Source organism: Erigeron canadensis, chromosome 5 (assembly GCF_010389155.1).
Source record: "Erigeron canadensis isolate Cc75 chromosome 5, C_canadensis_v1, whole genome shotgun sequence".
NCBI classification, from domain to species: Eukaryota; Viridiplantae; Streptophyta; class Magnoliopsida; order Asterales; family Asteraceae; genus Erigeron; species Erigeron canadensis.
The window spans coordinates 28,082,025-28,090,374 of record NC_057765.1 but is presented as its reverse complement, the minus strand read 5'-3'; the positions used below and the strand labels follow the sequence as shown (position 1 = coordinate 28,090,374).

Here is an 8,350-nt window from a genome sequence, read left to right as displayed (position 1 = left end):
ACTCTAGAGTGTAGACAGTGTACAACAGTTACTACTACATTTATCAGATAAAACATAAGATGCAAGCTAGCAACTAAATTTTCGATTAAATCACGGTAAAAACAAGGAGGAGGACAAGAGATATAAGATGCACCCTATGAACTAGATCCTTAAATAGGTGGTAAGCTACTGCGGTATGAAAAGTAGACCAAAATTTCAACAAGGGGTTACTCGATGAATTTATCAAAGAAAATAAATAAAGATTGAGTTGGTTAAAACAACATATACAAAATTAGTCATAACCCATACAAGGTGTGCCATTGTTCCTAGGCTTCATACCAGTATCTAAGTCGGGACCAGGAACAGACCAGGCATCTACATGAAGATTAATGATTAAAACGTCACAGTAATAAGATAAAATATATAAAAGTAAACCAAATTGCCAGTAAGTTGGGCAGTTGGCAAAATAGGTGGACGGAGGATAGATGTAAAAGTTGTTGCAAAACTTGGGACTGGTACATTGGAGTTGATCCAGCAAACACATCTCTTTTGTCAATTTTAAAAGTAAATGAACAAAAATATATTCATTAAACATCATTAATTAGTATCTTCAAATTGGATACTAATACTATATTGTTACCTTTGTAATCTATATTTCTAACTAACTGGGTAACTGTTGAATCGTTCTACACTGTTTGATATAGAGATCAGAAATGACACATACCAAATTGACCCATTTATCTCTACCTGCGATATATCTGTAATCTATATATAACTCAAAGTAAGCTTTGGGTTAACCTGGAGTAGTTTTCCGGGTGCAATCTGGCTGAAAGAGCAACTACTGCAAATAAAACACCCGTCGAATACCTAGTGCGTTAAGAACACATTGCAACTCTTTTCTAAGACAGCGTATATAATAAATATACAAAACAAGCGTATTTAACAATTCTCCCTCCATTTGAAAGTTTATAAAATAGTAAATCAATTTGTTTAGTTAACTTAAGAAAAGAAAGGAGAAGAGAGAGAAGAGAAGTTTTCCTTCCTAATCACCTCAAAAATGAGGGGAAAACTTTTGAAACAAAAACAATTAAACTTCCCCCTCTATCCCTTTCCACTCCTTCCCTTTCCACTATTAAAAAAAAACTTAAGAATGCATTTTATAATTTTCTCCCCTCCTCTCATCTCCTTTCCACCCTTATAAAAACTTAACAATACAGACGTTTTCATTTGATTACTTCAACAACACAAAGAACTACACGTGAAGAAGAAAGAAGGCATATGATCGCAAAAACAAAGAAAGGAGGCCAATATCAACAAGCAACATGTTTTAAATGGCGGTGTATAACCAAACGATGGTTTACGGAGTAAACTCATGCTTTAGGAAGTTCATAACCGCCAACCGAAAGGGTGCAATGGTTCTGGACAGATGCGATGTACATAATTAATAGGGGCATCAATTGGTGAACCACCACAAATTTCGACACCTTTTCACTGTTATGTATAGGATTGATGTAAACTTGTTACACGTCGAATCAACAGATTTATACTTCATATTTATCATTAAATTTCTGTTTTTTCATCCAAACAAATGACTTTTGATTCACTGTTAAAAAAAATATTGTAAACTGATGAATCACCAGTTTGGACCAGTTAGACTTCCATTTGAAATCAATGAGCCTGGGTTGGTTATTTTGATGGTTTGAACACATGACATAGTATAGTTGTAAGCATGTGATATCGTAAACTATTCATTTATGATGTAACTATCTTTAATAAATAAACTTACATTTGAATGTTACTATAATACTGTAGTCTTATAATTTTAAATTTGAAATATACATTATTTGTTTTAACAGTTTTTACAACAATTATTTATCGGTTTAATCTAGTCTTTAATATTTATCCTTTCATTACCCTAAAAGCTGGATGACTATCATATGATTTAGAGGTACTCAAGCAGAACAGTTACCGCTTTTCTGTTTTTGCATTAATGTTCCATGTATGAATTTCGATCAAAAAGTGGAAGCAACCATTTTGTCATAAATTTTATGGTTATACTGTATGGTAGGAACGTACTGACCTTCCTTTGCCACACATGATACATTTCTAATTTCTTAGTTCTTGCCTGACTATAAAACTTGTGAATCAAATTAGTAGAAACTGATGCTAGATAACTTGGCTCCTTACATATATTTATGATATGGAAGTCCTCTGTAGTCTGCAACGGGCAAGGAAGTCGAAAGAAGTAACTGCCGAGGCTAATGAAAATAGCTTCACCCAGTTAGCTTTATCATAATGTTTATTAGCATTGTAATGACAGTTGTTTATTTATCTATGAGAATTAGAATACAATCAATGGTTCCTGCATAAGGAGACGTATACAAATGGTTTGTTTTTTCTTGTGGAAAAGTGATAAAGTACAATTCTTGATCTTGTATCTATAACTGGCACTTGTTAGTTTTAAACAAAGATCTGTCTTGCCAGAAAGTGAATCGTTATCAGTGTTTTAATTGAGGATGACCAGGTTTATTTTTGGATTGTAACTCTGCATTAGGCTACAACTTAGATGGATACATTAAACTTGTTTTGTAGGGATGCTAAAAAAAATAGCTTTGTATATGCATATAGGTTTCTGAAAGAAAGAAAGGTTTGACATTAAAAAGAATAGCTTTGTATATGCGGGCTGATATGCAGCGGAGAAAGGAATTTGGTACTGACACAATCATTGAAATGATTAATTTTTGGAATAAGAGTAACAATTTCCCTTGTTTGTTTCTAACATGTTTGTGACTAACAATATGTATAATTTGATGTTCTCTATTACTGGAGTCTTAATAGGACTGCAAGTTTAAAGAGTTGGACGATGTCTTGAAGTATTATCCTCACGGTAATCACATAAAGACCTATTTACATTGTAAGGATGGGTAAAGTTGGTCCTAACAAACTTATGGAAGTTACAAGCATGGATCGAAGTATCATGCGTGACTTTGAAAAAAGTTTTGCTTATAACACTTTTGGACAGACTCGAGTACAACAATTTTGGATTGTTCAAGGCGTAGTGCGTTTCCTTGTGCAAATCAGCCTTTGAGCTATATTATGACATGACATAAACTAATCTACATTTTGTAATTATTTCAGGGTTTAAAAAACTTTACTAAGAGTGCCCGGGAAATCATAATGCGGCTCCAAAAAATTGATGTAGCCGATAACCCTAAAGTTTCATCAATTTCAATAACTGATCAATGTACATTGTGAATAACATATTGTTAAGATTGCAATTTCTAACATTACCTATCATGAAATTTACAGACACTCGATCAAATGTTTATAATCAATGCGGGTCTTGATTTTAAATTGCTATGGATACTGTAAAGTCATTTCTCAACTCCATCACTTCCAAGAATCCTGTATGTATACGAGTTTACCTTTGCATAGCCTAAACACATTGTTACCACTACTAACATTGGTAAAAAAACACAACCATAAATGATTTTAAACATATCTAATAACTTGAATATATCCTTACTTATATACTAAAGGAGGGTAACTAAGTTTTTAAAAAAAGCTTAGTTGTCAAGCTCACAACCTTGCCACATCGGATCTATGACGTCGTTGCTGATGATTTTCGTGTGTTTTTTGAGGTGTAAAGAGTGTGTGTTAGAGGGTGTAATGAAAATGGGCGGGCCTTTTAAATCTTGAAATTAGAAAGAAAAAGAGGGGAGGGAAAACAGGAAGAGAGACAAATGAAAAGGATGTCAGGTACTCAGGTATTTGTTTTCTACTTTTATATCAAACCTTTTCTCTCTCTTTCTCTCAAAAATAACACACATTCCATATTTTTTTTACATCTGGAAAATATTGAAGATGATTTATATGTTGAGATGATTAAAGAATCTGAAATCCTGATCTCATGTGTATATTTTTTTTGTGATCCAGATTATGTAAAACGGTTTTTGATGATTATGATTTTGATATGTTAAGGCTGCTCTTGCTGCTGCTGATGATTATCATGATGAAAGAAAGAAAAATCTAATATCAATAAGCATAATATCAAGGTATGTGTGTTTAGATCTATTTTTCGGTTAGATGATGTGAATTTAAAAAGTGGATTTTTTTAGGGTTTTGGGTAATTGATATTAGATGTATGTTTTATTGATCAAATATCATATATATCTAAATGGGTTTTTTTGTATTTTGTTCATTGAAGTTTCTTGAATAAAAGATTGAATCTTGTTATTGTGAATGTGAAGTAGTGGGAGTAGCGAAGCAGATGAACATGGCATGTGGCCGGACAAAACAAAAGCCGCCGCGCACTTGGTGATACAGATTTGACACACTGTTCGACACCTTATTGAAAATCTGATACAAATTATATATATAAAGGTTTATACACAAAGATACATACATCTATAAGTTAATCTGTTTATTTTGTCTTCGATTAGGAAGAAGAAGAATAAGAATTAACATATGTTCTCATGAGGATGATATATGTAGAGATATATATCCAGTCCAAGCTTCTGATGATGATGATGAAGGATAGAAAAACCACACTAACTTTGAACAATTAAAGAATCTGAAAATGGTAAGTTTTTTGTTTCTTTCGTTTCGTATACAAAAGGTATTTCTTGGTAAATTTCAGGTCTTAATTTGTATCATTTTAAACATTACCGGTGTTGTTTTTTATGGGTTCCTTTTGTTGGTAAATTTCAGGTCTTAATTTTTTGGTGAATTTTGTATAGGTGTTGATGTAGTGGAAATCATCATAGGCTATGCCATATGCAGAGGCGGTACCAGGAAAAATTTTGAAAGGGAGCAAAATTAAAAGTCCAAAAAAACAAAATTCTAAAAGGGGTCAAAATGTTAAAAACCTATAGAAATATTTAAAAATTTCATAAAAATTTTAAAAATACATAACAAAATCTAAATTTTGGAGGGGGCATTTCCCCTCTTGCCCCCCATGTAGGCACGCCACTGGCCATATGTTACTGCTTATAAGAAGGTAAACTTGAAAGATTGATTAATATAGGTTTTGTTTGGGATGTTTTCGATATGTATGTATATATATATATATATTATATAGGGGGACAATAAAATAAGAACAGTTTTAAAATAAGAACGGTGAGAACACTTAAAAAACATCATTTTGATGCATTAAAAGTCCATAAAACTAACATAGTGCTTAACTAATTATCATTATTTAAGTGTTTAACAACACATTGATCCGTCAAAATAAAAAAAATCACGTTTTTTAGTGGATGCATTATTTTGAAGAATATGCATCCAAGATGGATGCACAAAACAAAAAACATGATTTTCTTGATTTTGTCAAGCCAATGTGTTGTTATACACTTAAATAGTGATAATTAGTTAAGCACTATGTTAGTTTTATGGACTTTTAATGCATCAAAATGATGTTTTTTAAGTGTTCTCACCGTTCTTATTTTAAGACTGTTCTCACTGGAATGTTACCCACCATATATATATATATATATATAAATCTGAGATAAGGATTTTGTTTAATTTGGAGCATTCAGGATTTGTTTAATTATATATGTATATATATATACTTCTTGTAAGTCATTTATTTCATCGTATCTTTTAAAACCTTTATAATTTTTTGGATGAAAGGTGTTCCAAGGCAGCAGAATTATCTGACCTATATCTATACCCAAAAGTTGTCGTTTTGACCCGTACCACCTGTCTAGCTGCCTATTACTGAGAATCATTAGGTGGTAGTCTACAGATGGGTGATTAATAAGAACATTGATGAAATTAATGCAGATCTGGACTCCATTGACAAGCCCATTGAAGGTGACAAATGGGTACAGCTCGATACATATGCAAACCGAGTAGTGGAATCCACTGTTGCACACATTGGAAAGTTCGATACAGAAAGTTCAATCAACTTTAATGTCAATGAGTTTTCTTTGCATTAATAAAAGAAATGAAAAAGTCCATCTCACAACTTGGGTATGTAATATTTAGGACCCCCTAACCTGTCTCATCTTTCATGATATTATGGGACTTTCATTGCTTCTTTAATATTACAACTCTATATATAGTTAGTATTTCTTTTATAATTGTAGCATAATTACCCATTTTACATTGTGCAGAAACTTAGTTAACTTGCTTGCTGGGACAAACCAGACTGGACAAGCTAAGAACATCCACTAGGGGGAAACTCAAAGGTAAGGAAGCATTGCTATCTATTAATGGTACTAAAAGGAACAAGATGAGTGTTAATAATTTATTTATTTATTGGATCTTTAAGCTTTCTCCATTACATTTGGGATATATTCAGATTTAGAGACTGTCGTGTCGGGTTTTTGTCCAAATTTGTACAATCGATAATATTATACGATAATATTATACAAAGCAAACTGTAGATGATCTATTGGGTTTGTGTCCAAATTTGTGCATAAACATTCTTGACTTTATTGTATTAACTGAGTGGTAGAAAGGATAGGTATGTGTGACTGTTCAAAATGGGTAATTATTAATATACAGGCGAAAATGGGTTTGGGAACTTCTTACTCAAAACATTTTTGAGTAAGACGACAAGAATACAACTCAAATGGTTGAATGGGTAGCATGTCACCCATATCTAAAACAGACGTTAAGAACACAACTTAAATGGTCGAATGGAGGTGTCAAAATGGGCATGTCCAATGGGTTAGGTATCGGGTTGAAACAGTTTTGGTTGGGTTTAACCCGAATAAGTTGTGTGTCAAATAAGACTTTAATCTAAAATCAGCAATATGGCATGAGATGAAGTGTAAAATGCATTTTGTTGAAGAGTGTGGATGGAAGCATAACTTCAATTGATCCACTCATAAGTATCTAATACTAATTTCATTTTGTTGAGTAGTTCAGGTTGAAACGTGATAAAGAATGAGAAACTTGTGTACAAGTTGAAGAGTGTGGATGGAAGCAGACCGGTTCTAAGTCTTTACACCGAGATGATTGATGGGTCAACAATTGAAGATAAAGAAACGGCCCTGGTGTGGTTTTATGAAGATGCAGACCCTGAAGTTGGATCCTTTCAAGCTAAAGAACTTATCTATCATCTTGAGAGTGTGCTCGCCAATTATAGGTATGGGTCTGTTCGGTTTGCGCATTTGATTGGCATATAATGGACTGGAATAGCAAATGGAATGAAGATAATTGGTTATTAGTTTAAGTTATTAATGATCATATAATCATTATATAACAGAATTGATGCATTGTGTATTTAGAGATGTGGCAAAATGGATGGGTTGGGTAATGGGTCTAAATGGATTGGGCTATTAAAAAGATTTATATCTGAGTCACTAAGCATAAATCATCGGTCACATTACTACATTTTATGGAATGCCAACATTCACAAGATCTGGCATAATGGATGGGACAAGTAACTAGGTGGGTTTAAATGCTCCATTTATAAAAATCTTTTTAATAGAAACGGGTCAGGGCTTAATATTCTTTTTAGACGCCATAGCCTGATAGCGCATAAGTAAGTAAAGTAATATAGATTTACAAACGTATTAATATGTAAATAAGAGTTACAATCGGTGGTAGCACTATGTATAAACATAACAACAATGGCTCTATGATGGAAATAATATGAAAAAACAACAGTAAGATTATCATCACACTAGACTAAATTAGAGTTGATACCTTTGATAATTTAGTAAAGGGTTCACAATTGCCTAAGTTGATGACTTGAGCCATTTAGCTTCTGAACCGGGTCGTCTAAGTTAAGCACTAATGGCTTTTATATTTTCTGTTTTTTGACCACTTTCAATCCTTAATGACTTACAGAACGGCAAGATGGAGGGCTTTATCATCAACAAGGTTAATTGTTGGACCTTCAATGCTTCTCTTATTTAGTAGTTATTAAGATATAAGTTTCCATCTTTTATTTTATTTCGCATATTGGAGTTGTTCCTGATGAAGAGTTGTTTGAGATACTGGCTTTGACTTTGTTGTCCGACACTTCAAATAGAGTTAAATGTACTAGGAGCTTATGATATCAAGGATTGATCATGTGCTACTAATATCATGTTGCAATTTGTATCCATAGAGACATGGGTTGCTAGAGTAATTTTTTGTTTTCAATTTGTATCTTTAAAATCATAACTAATTGTATAAGAAAGAAAGTTCTTGCAAATTTATTTTCTCAAATATAATATTGTATCAATTTACTAAACTTTTAAACTAATTATTTTATTTTCTCAAATATAATGTTGTATCAATTTACTAAAATCGATTTTTAAAAACTTACCCGCGTTTTTCGCGGGCTAAAAATCTAGTATATCTATACTACTATATAAAGCAAACTGTCCTTCCCTTTTAAGTAATTAAGAACCTGAAATGACCATATTACCCTTCT

The 8,350-nt window shown here is 32.5% G+C and overlaps 1 long non-coding RNA gene across 1 annotated transcript; it reads left to right on the top strand.

Moving 5' to 3' along the window:
• Positions 1 to 5,722: 5,722 nt before the first annotated feature.
• LOC122602410 lies at positions 5,723 to 8,167 on the top strand. Its single transcript, XR_006324249.1, has 4 exons — positions 5,723 to 5,949; positions 6,093 to 6,167; positions 6,853 to 7,072; positions 7,780 to 8,167. It is a non-coding gene; the product is annotated as an uncharacterized LOC122602410 (long non-coding RNA).
• The last annotated feature ends 183 nt before the right edge of the window (positions 8,168 to 8,350 follow it).